Source organism: Armigeres subalbatus, chromosome 2, assembly GCF_024139115.2.
Source record: "Armigeres subalbatus isolate Guangzhou_Male chromosome 2, GZ_Asu_2, whole genome shotgun sequence".
Lineage (NCBI taxonomy): Eukaryota > Metazoa > Arthropoda > Insecta > Diptera > Culicidae > Armigeres > Armigeres subalbatus.
In genome coordinates, this window is record NC_085140.1 from 6,971,162 (window position 1) to 6,985,543 (window position 14,382).

General features: G+C 36.1%; 1 protein-coding gene across 1 annotated transcript in view; it reads left to right on the top strand.

Moving 5' to 3' along the window:
• Positions 1-14,382, top strand: part of LOC134217603 (collagenase-like) — a 457,454-nt gene that overhangs the window by 394,878 nt on the left and 48,194 nt on the right. The gene's annotated exons all lie outside the window — the stretch shown is intronic.

Here is a 14,382-nt window from a genome sequence, read left to right on the forward strand (position 1 = left end):
AAGTTTATTTGTACATAGATTTAAAACATGTGAATGATATTGTTGACTTATTACAACCTAATTGAAGTAGTTTTATATCTCGAACAATACATTGTAAATTTTAAATCAGTATTCTGAGGAATGTCCAAAATAAGTTCATTTTTCATTAAGCCGAACATATTTTCGACATATCTTCTTTTGAAGTTCTAGATCTCTTAAACTTTTGTTTTTACCAACCATTTGTTTCTCTAGTATCAAACCATTCATAAATTACTGTTCATACCGCATTCATAAATTACACTAGTCAACAGTGTTTTACTCCTTCAACCATTCTCAGTGTACTTGAAGATTTTCTTCGCTGAATTCAGTCATGTATTCAGATTTTTGTAACACGTCCAGTTTTTGAGAAAAACGGGTTTAAATTCACAAAACTACGAAGTCTTATGGGAATTTGTTTTCTCTGTGCTGTAAAGCTGGTTTTCAGGTGATAACTTTGAAAAAGATGTTTGAATTTAATAGAATAAATCGTACAAGATCTAAGTAAGTTGTTGAATCTTATTTGACACGTTCATTTGTTGTGAAAAACGGAATTTATTTCACAAAAGTACGTCTTTTCATAGAAATTTGGTTTCTCTCCTCTGCAAAGCTGAATTTCGGCTCCTCACTTTTAAAATAAAGTTTGAATTTTGTAGAATGGGCCTTGTAGAATGCATGTGGGTTGTTGAATTTTATTTGGCACGTACAATTGTTGTGAAAAACGGAATTTCATTCACAAAAGTACGTCTTTTCATAGAAATTTGGTTTCTCTCTTCTCCAAAGCTAAATTTCGACTCCCCACTTTTAGAATAAAGTTTGAATTTTGTAGAATGGGCCTTGTAGAATGCATGTGGGTTGTTGGATTTCATTTGACACGTACATTTGTTGTGAAAAACGGAATTTCATTCACAAAAGTACGTCTTTTCATAGAAATTTGGTTTCTCTCTTCTCCAAAGCTAAATTTCGGCTCCTCACTTTTAAAATAAAGTTTGAATTTTGTTGAATGGGCCTTGAAGAATGCATGTGGGTTGTTGGATTTCATTTGACACGTACATTTGTTGGGAAAAACGGAATTTCATTCACAAAAGTACGTCTTTTCATAGAAATTTGGTTTCTCTCTTCTCCAAAGCTAAATTTCGACTCCCCACTTTTAGAATAAAGTTTGAATTTTGTAGAATGAGCCTTGTAGAATGCATGTGGGTTGTTGGATTTCATTTGGCACGTACATTTGTTGGGAAAAACGGAATTTCATTCACAAAAGTACGTCTTTTCATAGAAATTTGGTTTCTCTCTTCTCCAAAGCTAAATTTCGACTCCCCACTTTTAGAATAAAGTTTGAATTTTGTAGAATGGGCCTTGTAGAATGCATGTGGGTTGTTGGATTTCATTTGGCACGTACATTTGTTGTGAAAAACGGAATTTCATTCACAAAAGTACGTCTTTTCATAGAAATTTGGTTTCTCTCTTCTCCAAAGCTAAATTTCGACTCCCCACTTTTAGGATAAAGTTTGAATTTTGTAGAATGGGCCTTGTAGAATGCATGTGGGTTGTTGGATTTCATTTGGCACGTACATTTGTTGTGAAAAACGGAATTTCATTCACAAAAGTACGTCTTTTCATAGAAATTTGGTTTCTCTCCTCTGCAAAGCTGAATTTTGGTTCCTCACTTTTAGAATAAAGTTTGAATTTTATAGAATGGGCCTTGCAGAATGCATATTGGTTGCTGAATTTCATTTGGCACTTACATTTGTTGTGAAAAACGGAATTTAATTAACAAAAGTACGTATTTTCATAGAAATTCGGCTTCTCAATGCGCCAAATGTCATCCAACCAACCATATGCTTTCTGCAAGGCCTATTCTACAAAATTCCAACTTTATTCCCAAAGTGAGAAGCCGAAATTCAGCTTTGCAGAGCATAGAATCCAAATTTCATTGAAAATACATGCCTTTGTGAATTAAATTCCGTTTTTCACAACAAATGTACGTGCCAAATAAAATCCAACAACCCACATGCATTCTACAAAGCCCATTCTACAAAATTCAAACTTTATTCTAAAAGTGAGGAGCCAAAATTCAGCTTTGCAGAGGAGAGAAACCAAATTTCTATGAAAAGACGTTCTTTTGTGAATGAAATTCCGTTTTTCACAACAAATGTACGTACCAAATGAAATCCAACAACCCACATGCATTCTACAAAGCCCATTCTACAAAATTCAAACTTTATTCTAAAAGTGAGGAGCCGAAATTCAGCTTTGCAGAGGAGAGAAACCAAATTTCTATGAAAAGACGTACTTGTGTGAATAAAATTCCGTTTTTCACACCAAATGTACGTGCCACATGAAACCCAACAACCCACATGCATTCTACAAGGCTCATTCTACAAAATTTAAACTTTATTCTCAAGATGTGGAGATAAAATTTAGCTTTAGAGAGGAGAGAAACCAAATTTCTAAGAAAATACGTACCTTTGTGAACTAAATTCCTTTTTTCACAACAAATGTACGTACCAAATGAAATCGAACAACCCAAATGCATTCTACAAAGCCAATTCTTCAAAATTCCAACTTTATTCCCAAAGTGAGGAGCCGAAATTTAACTTTGCAGAAGAGAGAAACCAAATTTCTATGAAAAGACGTACTTTTGTGAATAAAATTCCGTTTTTCACAACAAATGTACGTACCAAATGAAATCCAACAACCCACATGCATTCTACAAGGCCCATTCTACAAAATTCAAACTTTATTCTAGAAGTGAGGAGTCGAAATTCAGCTTTGCAGAGGAGAGAAACCAAATTTCTATGAAAAGACGTACTTTTGTGAATAAAATTCCGTTTTTCACAACAAATGTACGTACCAAATGAAATCCAACAACCCACATGCATTCTACAAGGCCCATTCTACAAAATTCAAACTTTATTCTAAAAGTGAGGAGTCGAAATTCAGCTTTGCAGAAGAGAGAAACCAAATTTCTATGAAAAGACGTATTTTTGTGAATAAAATTCCGTTTTTCACAACAAATGTATGTACCAAATAAAATCGAACAATCCGCATGCATTCTACAAGGCCCATTCTACAAAATTCAAACTTTATTCTAAAAGTGAGGAGTCGAAATTCAGCTTTGCAGAAAAGAGAAACCAAATTTCTATGAAAAGACGTACTTTTGTGAATGAAATTCCGTTTTTCACAACAAATGTACGTACCAAATGAAATCCAACAACCCACATGCATTCTACAAGGCCCATTCTACAAAATTCAAACTTTATTCTAAAAGTGAGGAGTCGAAATTCAGCTTTGCAGAAGAGAGAAACCAAATTTCTATGAAAAGACGTATTTTTGTGAATAAAATTCCGTTTTTCACAACAAATGTATGTACCAAATAAAATCTAACAATCCGCATGCATTCTACAAGGCCCATTCTACAAAATTCAAACTTTATTCTAGAAGTGAGGAGTCGAAATTCAGCTTTGCAGAGGAGAGAAACCAAATTTCTATGAAAAGACGTACTTTTGTGAATAAAATTCCGTTTTCACAACAAATGTACGTACCAAATGAAATCGAACAACCCACATGCATTCTACAAGGCCCATTCTACAAAATTCAAACTTTATTCTAGAAGTGAGGAGTCGAAATTCAGCTTTGCAGAGGAGAGAAACCAAATTTCTATGAAAAGACGTACTTTTGTGAATAAAATTCCGTTTTCACAACAAATGTACGTACCAAATGAAATCAACAACCCACATGCATTCTACAAGGCCCATTCTACAAAATTCAAACTTTATTCTAAAAGTGAGGAGTCGAAATTCAGCTTTGCAGAGGAGAGAAACCAAATTTCTATGAAAAGACGTATTTTGTGAATAAAATTCCGTTTTTCACAACAAATGTGCGTACCAAATGAAATCCAACAACCCACATGCATTCTACAAAGCTCATTCTACAAAATTCAAACTTTATTCTAGAAGTGAGGAGCCAAAATTCAGCTTTGCAGAGGAGAGAAACCAAATTTCTATGAAAAGACGTTCTTTTGTGAATGAAATTCCGTTTTTCACAACAAATGTACGTACCAAATGAAATCCAACAACCCACATGCATTCTACAAAGCCAATTCTACAAAATTCAAACTTTATTCTAAAAGTGAGGAGCCGAAATTCAGCTTTGCAGAGGAGAAAAACCAAATTTCTATGAAAAGACGTACTTTTGTGAATAAAATTCCGTTTTTCACAACAAATGTACGTACCAAATGAAATCGAACAACCCACATGCATTCTACAAGGCCCATTCTACAAAATTCAAACTTTATTCTAGAAGTGAGGAGTCGAAATTCAGCTTTGCAGAGAAGAGTAACCAAATTTCTATGAAAATACGTACTTTTGTGAATAAAATTCCGTTTTCACAACAAACACAAGAACCCACATGCATTCTAAAAAGCCCTTTCTACAAAATTCAAACTTTATTCTAAAAGTGAGGAGTCGAAATTCAGCTTTGCAGAGGAGAGAAACCAAATTTCTATGAAAAGACGTATTTTTGTGAATAAAATTCCGTTTTTCACAACAAATGTATGTACCAAATAAAATCCAACAACCCACATGCGTTCTGCAAGGCCTATCCTACAAGATTCAAATTTTATTCTCAAAGTGAGGAGCCGAAATTCCGCTTTCCAGAGGAAAGAAACCAAATTTCTATGAAAATACGTACTTTTGTGAATTACTCCGTTTTTCACAACAAATGTAGGTGCCAAATAAAATCCAACAACTCACATGCATTCTACAAGGCCTATTCTACAAAAATTCAAACTTTGTTCTCAAAGTGAAAAGCCGAAATTCAGCGAAACCAAAGAGAAAGACCAAATTTCTATTAAAATACGTACTTTTGTGAATGAAATTCCGTTTTTCACAACAAATGTACGTGCCAAATAAAATCCAACAACCCAAATGCATTCTACAAAGCCCATTCTTCAAAATTCAAACTTTATTCTAGAAGTGAGGAGTCGAAATTCAGCTTTGCAGAAGAGAGAAACCAAATTTCTATGAAAAGACGTTCTTTTGTGAATGAAATTCCGTTTTTCACAACAAATGTACGTACCAAATGAAATCCAACAACCCACATGCATTCTACAAGGCCCATTCTACAAAATTCAAACTTTATTTTAAAAGTGAGGAGCCAAAATTCAGTTTTGCGGGGGAGAGAAACCAAATTTCTATGAAAATACGTACTTTCGTGAATTAAAATGCGTTTTTCTCAAAAACTGGATGTGTTACAGAAAATCTGAATACATACCTGAATTCAGCTTAAAAAAATCTATTGAGTACATTAAAAATTGTTGAAGGGAGCGAAAAAAAGTTCAATTTTGTTGGATAGTGTTACCGTTCATTGATGTAAGCCCTAGAAAAATGTCTATTAACCCAACATGTAACTGTTTTTATTATATTCATACGAAAATACTGCCTATGATCGCATATCATTCCCACCTTTGCTGGAATTCCTATCTATATGGGACAAATGTGCGATTGTGGGCAGAATAGTTAAGGAAGCTCCATGACTAGAACCAATCTTTGCTAGAGCTCTCCGTCCGTGCTGCTCGCCAATGCAACATAGTGCCGCGTTCTACGATTATGTTTCGTTTTGAAAAAGAATGTGCAAGGAGCAAGGAAGAACCGGGCAACCCACTATTATCAATGGCACAAATGGAACAGATCTGACAAACTACATAAATATATGGCAGGGTAGGAGTGACCAGGTGCATACCGCGGCATGGGCCGTACGTTTGTTTTGCTTTCATGATGCTGTACCTAGTAGTATTGAAATTGATATTAGTTTTAATACAATTAGCTGATAGATATTGTTCAAAGCTTTTGAGTGCTTATAAAAATGTATTGCCTAACAAGGATTTTCAGGATGAAACGCCGAAAATGCTGAAGATTACTAATTTACTCTAATAGTAACATAACTTTGTAAGCAATACAAAATTATTCGAGTGGTCCAAAATATGTTCAATAGGTGGTCCAAAATAAAAACAGGTGGTCCAAAATTAAATCTTACATATCTTCAGAATTTATGATATTTTGGTTCTTTCGGTGGGATTTAGAAACATTTTACCTACAAATCCCACCTAGCATTTACCAAATTTTAGTTGCATAGGGAATTGATCAAGCATTATTACATAATCCAACTTTTATTTGAAAAATTGTTCGGCCATCTCCCAAAGCGGTCCAAAATACCTCCCTTACCCTATCATCTTCCAAACTTAGATGTTCATGATAGAATTAGAGGCGAATAAAAAAATCCACACCGATCGGTTCAGTGTAGTTTTCGAGACTATAAGGAGACTAAATCATTTTTATGTATACACCTATTAGATATTGAAAAAAGTGAAAAGCAATGTTACAGGTATTTTTATAATTTTTTGATGATTTTTTTGTGTATGTAGACCTACAACTTCGCTATAGGCACTCCTCAAAAATTATTTTTTAAAGTTAAGATCTTTCCACATGAGATTTTTTTATAGCAGCTGAAAACATGTGCCAAGTTTCATTCACATCGATGATGGTCCATTCTGGTTTTCGGGTTTTCAGCACATTCTGATTTGAATCCATCTTTTACGCTTCGTTGTCGTGCTGAAAGCGACGTCAGTAGTTCAATAGCCTATTCAGATTACGCCATGTATGATAACAATTATCATAATAAAGAGTAACTTCATGCCAATCTCTGATAATTACCAGGGCAGAGTAAATCGCTAATCGTTTAATGGTTTTTTTTAGAACTGAGATAGCCAAAATTTCTACTTCTGATAATTATCTTAATAAAGTAAGGAGATAACTCTTCGCAAAGGGGAAAGTTTTCTACCGGCGCACTGGGTGTTATGTAAATGTCTTGTCCGTTGTCTAATGCTAGCAATGATAGGTACCTATTTGAGATCTATCTCATTTGGCGAATTAAACTTAAAAGTGAAAGCTCGAAAAAAAAATCACCCGATTATAAGAATGACTGGTGCTACCCAGCAATTCCAATAAGACGATATCTGTCAAAAATAATTTTGCTCTGCGAGCAGAGTTATTGGGTAATTATTGAACTGTCGGCCAAACAACCCTTTCGGCCAAACGACCCTTTCTGTCAAATGACCCATTCGGCCAAACGACCCTTTCGGCCAAATGACCCTTTCGGCCAGATGGGTTTCGGCCTAATGGTTTGTTCGGCCTAGTAGCATTTGGCCAAATGGCTTTCGGCCGAATGGGTTTCGGCCAAATGACCCTCCCTCCAAATGAGACAGATCCTAAGTATTTAGTATTTTAGTTTTTCAGTTGATACATCCTTTAATAATATGGAATCAAATCTCTAATTGTTTTTGTGTTTATGAACGGTGTTTGGATACAATGAACCGATCTCGGCATGTATTCGCGCATTCACGGCTGTCGAAGATTTATTCGAGTTCAACGAACCAACTACACGTTTCGTAAATCGGGTTAAACGCTTGTTAAACTAGTAATAAGTTTTTATTAAGACTGTTTGTCAGATAGACCATTTTAAATACAAATACAAATACAAATGCAAATGATAATGTGATTTTCCAATGTAATGTGATGTGACTTGTGCTTTGTTAATGTGCTTTTTTCAATTGTAATTGAACGGAACCATGAGTACTCATGGTTGCATATCACTCGGGCTGATCAAATCAAATCTTATCTGTCTTATGTGAAACTTTCAATCTACGTACATAAGCCATAGGTAAGAGACTTTAGGCTGGTGCGTTTACTAACTAGCCTAAACATACACAAAAGCACAAAAGAATTTCCCGTGACAGTTTACACACTCAGTTTTTATTTCTGCAGCTCGTGGCCCAGCATAATAATAAACTGATATCCTATCAAAAATGACTAGGTTTGGTTGTATACTATTTCGCCGAAAAACATTCGGATTTTTTTTCGCGATACGACATTTCGCGGAATGTATCAACTCTCCGAAACACATTTCGCGGAATAAACCTTTTTTCCGAAAGACATTTCGCGGAATGTACCTTTTCACCGAAAATCATTCCGCGGAATGCCATTTGGCGGAATTCAGTTAGAATAATTATCATTCAAATATTTAACGATTTCTGCTTAATTACATGAAATGCAGGCCATTTTTTTTAATCTTATACAAACCCGAACCCGACCCGTACCCGAGAATTTTTGCATTCGTAAGCCCGTACTCGACCCGAACCCAACATAATTTAATTATTTACGCCCGCACAAAAGTTTTCCCCGGAAAATTCAAACTAGATATTTTCTGGTTGTCTTTAAATTGAAAAAAAATGTCAGCCCAAACAAAGAACTAACCTCACAATTAACAAAACTGAATAAAATAATTTTCAGTATTTTATTTTTTAAACCCGTACAGGACCCGAACCCGATATTGTACTAATTTTTCAAACCTGAATCCGACCCAAACAAATCGGGTTCGGGTTCGATTGAGGTTGCGAGTTTCAAAACCTGAAACCCCACCATATTTACTGCCCGTTATAAGGCGAAAGGAGTTGCTAATGTCTTCTTTCAAAGAACACGTCTTCCCGATATAAGGCGAAGGGAGAAGTAACGCCTTCTTTAAATGGATGCATCTGCCTGGTATAAGGCGAAGGGAGGGGCAATGCCTTCTTTAAATGGATGCATCTGCCTAGTATAAGGCGAAAGGAGTTGATAATGCCTTCTTTAAAAGAACGCGTCTGCCCGGTATAAGGCGAAGTGCGGTGTAACGCCTTCTTCAAATTGAAGCATCTGCCCGGTATAATGTGAAAGGAGTTGATAATGCCTTCTTTAAAAGAATGCGTCTGCCCGGTTTAAGGCGAAGGCATAGGTAACGCCTTCTTTAAATGGTATAAGGCGATAGGAGCTGATAATGCCTTCTTTAAAAGAATGTGTCTGCCCGGTATAAGGGAAAGGCAGAGGTAACGCCTTCTTTAAATGGATGCATCTGCCCGGTATAGAGGGAAGGTAGAGGTAACGCCTTCTTTAAATGGATGCATCTGCCCGGTATAAGGCAAAACGCGTGTGCCCGGTGTAAGGCGAAAGGAGGGGTAACGTCTTCTTTAAATGGATGTATCTGCCCAGTATAAGGTACAACTGAAATTTTGAAAACTGCTTCTAAGTATTCTGGGAGGCCTTCCTTAGCCGTGCGGGAAGATGCGTGGCTGCCAAGCAAGACTATGTTGAAGGAGGCTTGGTTCAATATCTGGCCCGGTTCAGGAAATTTATCGAAAAATTTGTTTCGGCTTTTTAGGTAGAAAAGATTTAACGTGTTAATCTCGTGCTCAACGAATTAAAAAAAATGGTAACCTGGCTTAGAAACCTCGCAAGTAATAATTCTAGGAATGCTGAATGAACAAAGGCTATTATTATTAATGTTTCGCGAAATGGTGCATTCCGCGAAATCGTACATTCTGCCAAAAGTCATTCGGCGAAAAGGTACAAACCGCCAAATGTCGTACCGCGAAAAGTTACAAACCGCCAAATGTTATTCCGCGAAATATTCAACCGCGAAACTGAATTCCGCGAAATAGTTTTCGGTGAAATGTTATACAATCACTGGGTTTCGTTAGGCTAACAAAGCTAGGTTTCGGCAAATTATTTGCTGATTCTCAGCAACTTTGACAGATATCTTGGGGAAAAACATGTTTGCTGGGACTCGGCTGCGCGAATCTCTATAAAAGTAGAACAAATTGCTGGGATTCCGATAGAAAATTAGGTTTGTAGATGGAATTCACCTTGGAAATTCAGGAGGATATCCTTTGGAAATGGAGAAGTATTTTCATTTGATATTCAGAAAAAAAATCTTAGAAAATTTGGAAAACTTTCCCTTGGAGATTCGATATAATTTCTCTTGAACTGAATTTTCATCGAAATTAGGGGAAAAATACCTTTGGAAATTCTGAAAAAAGTTTTCATGGAAAGTTAAAAGAATTTCCCTTAGAAATTCTTAAACATTTTCAATCGGAACAATCCCTTAGAAATTTGGAAGAAAATCCCTGGCAAATGCAGATGAAATTCCGATTCATATTCGAAAGAATTTACCTTAGAAGTTCGGAAAAAATATCTTTGAGAAGAATTTTTCTTGGAATTCTTAAAGTTTTATAAATGCAGAAGTCTTCTCAGTGGAATTTTGGATGACTTTCCCATGGAAATTCGAAAGATTTTTCCTTGAAAATTTAGAAGAGTTTTCCGTACAAAGAATTTCGGATGAATTCCCCATGGATATTTAAAAGATTTTCTCATGGAAATTCAGAACTATTGTTCCTTCAAGTTTTCGGAGCATTTTCAAAATAATTCTGTGGAAGTTCAAAAGAGTTTTCTGTGAAAAAATGGTGAAATTTCTGGTGAAAGTGCGGAAGAAATTTCTTACGAAAATTTGAAAAACAAAAATCCATGGGAATGTAGAAGGATTGCTAGAGAAAATACAGAATAATTGCTTTTGGTGATTTTGAAAAACTTTCTATAGAATTTGAAAACCATGGAAATTTTGAAGCATTTTTGGTGGAAATTCGGAATTTTTTAAGAATTTTCTGTGAAAATTCGAAATAATTGATTTGAAAAAAAAAATCTTTTGAAATTTAGGAAACTCAATGACTACCCGTTTGAAAATTTAAAAGAAAGTCCCTTGGAAGCTTAAAATAAACTTCCTTGGAAACTTGGAGGAATTTTTCTTAGAAGTTAGAAACATATTCCTTGGAAATATGCCATAACCCAGAAAAAAATTAGAAATGCAAAACAATGAGGCGTAGAAATTCGACTGTGGGAATTCAAAAGCATTTCCCTTGGAAATGCGGTACAATTTTCCGTAGAAATTTGGAATATTTTTTTGTGTTAATCTGGAAGAATTTTGTTACCGCCATCGGAATCCATGACAAAAGGTCGAAAGGACAAAAGGTCGAAAAGACAAAACGTCGAAAGGGACAGAAGGTCGAAAGGACAAAAGGTCGAAAGGCAGAGAAGATCGAAAGGGATAAAAGGTCGAAAAGGACATAATGTCGAAAGAGACAAAAGGTCGAAAAGAACAAAATGTTGAAAGGGACAAAAGGTCGATAAGGAACAAGTTGATAACAAGTTGGGTATATTTCAAAGGAATTTGTGAAATGCATTTAATTTAAAGCAGAAATAACACACTCATCTCATCAATCAAAGTTGAAGAATAAGCAATTTTCAAAGAAGGAGTAATAACTATGAAACAATATTATGAATATCCAGATAGTTCTGTTAGAGATAAAAAAAGATTGAATCTATGACAAAAGGTCGAAAGACAAAAGGTCGAAAGACAAAAGGTCGAAAGACAAAAGGTCGAAAAGACAAAAGGTCGAAAGGACAAAAGGTCGAAAAGACAAAACGTCGAAAGGGACAGAAGGTCGAAAGGACAAAAGGTCGAAAGGCACAGAAGGTCGAAAAGGACAAAAGGTCGAAAGGGACAAAAGGTCGAAAAGGACAAAAGGTCTATCAAGAACAAGTTAATAACAATTAGGGTGTATTCCAAAAGAATTTATGAAATGCATTTAACTTTAAGCAGAAATAACGCACTCATCTAATCAATCAAAGTTGAAGAATGAGCAATTTTCTAAGAAGAAGTAATTACTATAAGACAATATTATGAATATCTAAATAGTTCTGAAATAGATAAAAAGATTGGTAATAACAAATGAATAAAGTTTGTATTTCGCGAAACAGAGTTGTCCTATACCACGCAGGCGCACGCATTGAAAATATTGTCTATCCGGAATAAATTTATACCGCTTTTTATACCGAAGTTGGATTTTTCTCCAGATACAGGCAACTTTCCAAACTTCGGAAGTAGTGCGCTGGATTCGCCTAAAGATGCGCTAGACAACGCATCAATTAGTTTGACAAATAAAACTTCGGAAGAAAGTTCGGTTCGGAAGTCCCGACTTCCGAATTCTAAGTTGGTGCTACGCCGACAATACACCGGCGTACAATACACGCCGATGTATTTGATCGAAGTGACATTTAGAAAACTCACTCATCCATCTATTAGTGGTACTTATTGAATGAATTTCATTTAATTGTTAAAAATTGTAAAAACAAAAGAGCAGAGTTTTTTTTAACTGTGTAGGGCAACTCTGGTGCGAGATTGATTCTCTCCGTTTCAGTTTCTTGTCAATTTCAAACTTATGTCCCTTTCGACCTTTTTTCCCGTTCGACGTTTTGACCTTTCGACCTTTTGTCCTGCTCGACGTTTTGTCCTTTCGACCTTTTGTCCTTTCGACCTTTTGTCCCTTTCGACCTTTTGTCCTTTTCGACCATTTGTCACTTCGGCCTTTTGTCTTTCGACGTTTTGTCTTTCGACCTTTTGTCCTTTCGACGTTTTGTCTGTCGACCTTTTGTCCCTAACCCAAAAAGATTGTTGATTTAGAAAATAAAAACAGTTGGCAAAAATTGCTCTTTTATTTTTCACTATTTTTAACAATTAAATAAAATTCATTCAATGAGTGTTAATAATAGATGGATATCTAAGTTTTCTAAATGTCACTTCGATCTGTCAAAAAAGTGCACGCCGCAGCCACGCAGGCGCGCGCATTGAAAATACGCCGATGTGTAAAAGCCCCCCCAGACAGCTAGTCGATTCTATCGTTGGGTGGATGCTGGCAATGTTTCATTTATTTCTATACCAACGACGACAGAATCGCAGTCCCCAGGCGATAGAATCACGATAAAATCGCGTGTGTTTGGGGGAACCTTAATACACGCCGGTGTATTTGATGTGCGGCGTCCGCCATTTTGAGAAACGAAGAAATCGAACACTTAGAAAACTACCCAAGCAGCACAAATTGTTTCACTACTGAAGATTTCACTGTGTTGCAACTATTCGGAAAGAAAACAATCTTTGCGTATGTGCCATCAAATATAACTCTCTTGCCATCTAAAAAGCGCAAGAGGTGGAGCCTACGGAATCATCCTTCGATTGCGGTTAAATGGCAATAATGTTGCAAAATACTACAGCGGAAAAAAAATAAAATAAAAATATAAAACTGGATTCGATGTATGGATCTTGTGATTGATAGTCCTTCACTCTACCACAGCACCATTCAACACTTCGAAGGGTCTGCATACTGACTCACCATAAAAACTATACGATTATGAAGTTTTGTACTCGGGTTTTCTGTTACTTGATTGCACCATCATAGGAAAAAATGTGAGTTGTCAAAACGTTGAACGATGCTAAATTCAACATGAAGACACATTCAACATATCTGCAACTTAATTTAAACAAACAATTAAATTTTGAAAGCCGCATTGAAGTTACATGGTAAAAAGTATGCAACTTGATGATTTTGTTTCGTGTTTGCAACATGAAGTGCAGTATTCTTTGTTTGTTTGTTTCCAAATGTCAAACACGTACTGCATTGCAATTTTAATGAAACATTGAACACAAATCGAACGTTTTTGACAGCTTGATGTAATTTTTTCATGATTTGATGTTTTTCCAATGCCTTCAATGAAACTGAATAGAAACAAGGTGCTTTTAGGAAGATGTTGCGTGTGTTACTTGGGTAAAACATCCATCTATAAGTTGTACTCACTGAATGAATTGAATTTAATTGTTTAAAATTGGGAAAAATAAAAGAGAAGAGTTTTGCCAATTATGTAGAGCAACTCTGGTGCGAGATTGATTCTCTCCGTTTTAGTTTCTTGTCTATTTCGACCTTTTGTCCGTTTTAACCTTTTGATCTTATTGATCTTTTGTTTACTTCGACCTTTTGTTCCGTTCGACGTTTTGTCCTTTCGACCTTTTGGCCCGTTCGACGTTTTGTACTTTCGACCTTTTGTCCCTTTCGACCTTTTGTCCTTTTCGACCATTTGTCCCTTCGACATTTTGTCTTTCGACGTTTTGTCTTTCGACCTTTTGTCCTTTCGACCTTTTGTCTTTCGACCTTTTGTCCCTAACCCCCGCCATCGGGGTGACAATGGGTATGAGGGGTGAGAATGGGTCTTCGCTCTCATCGACAGCCTGGAGGTCGTAGAGCAAAATCGTTCAAAAAGGTCTCTTATATTTTAGTCTTCTTGCCTTCAGATACATTCAATCCTTTCTACAAGATTTAGTAGTTGAAACAGTGACCCATTCTCACCCCCATTTGACCCATTGTCACCCCGACGACGGTAGATTTCATGTTTGCTGAAAAAACAGTTAAGGCTCCCCTAGACCTAAGCGATTTTATTGCCGCGATGGCGACAATTAGTCGTAGTGGAGGCTTTTGTCTCATTGGAGAGAGAAACGGGGAGGATAGGCTTAAACCTTAACTCTACCAAGGCAAAGCACATGGTTGCGGGTAGTGTGGTGTTAGTGCGGAGGTAGTGCTTGATGGGATGTGTTTGAAGTTGTTGAAGAATTTGTTTA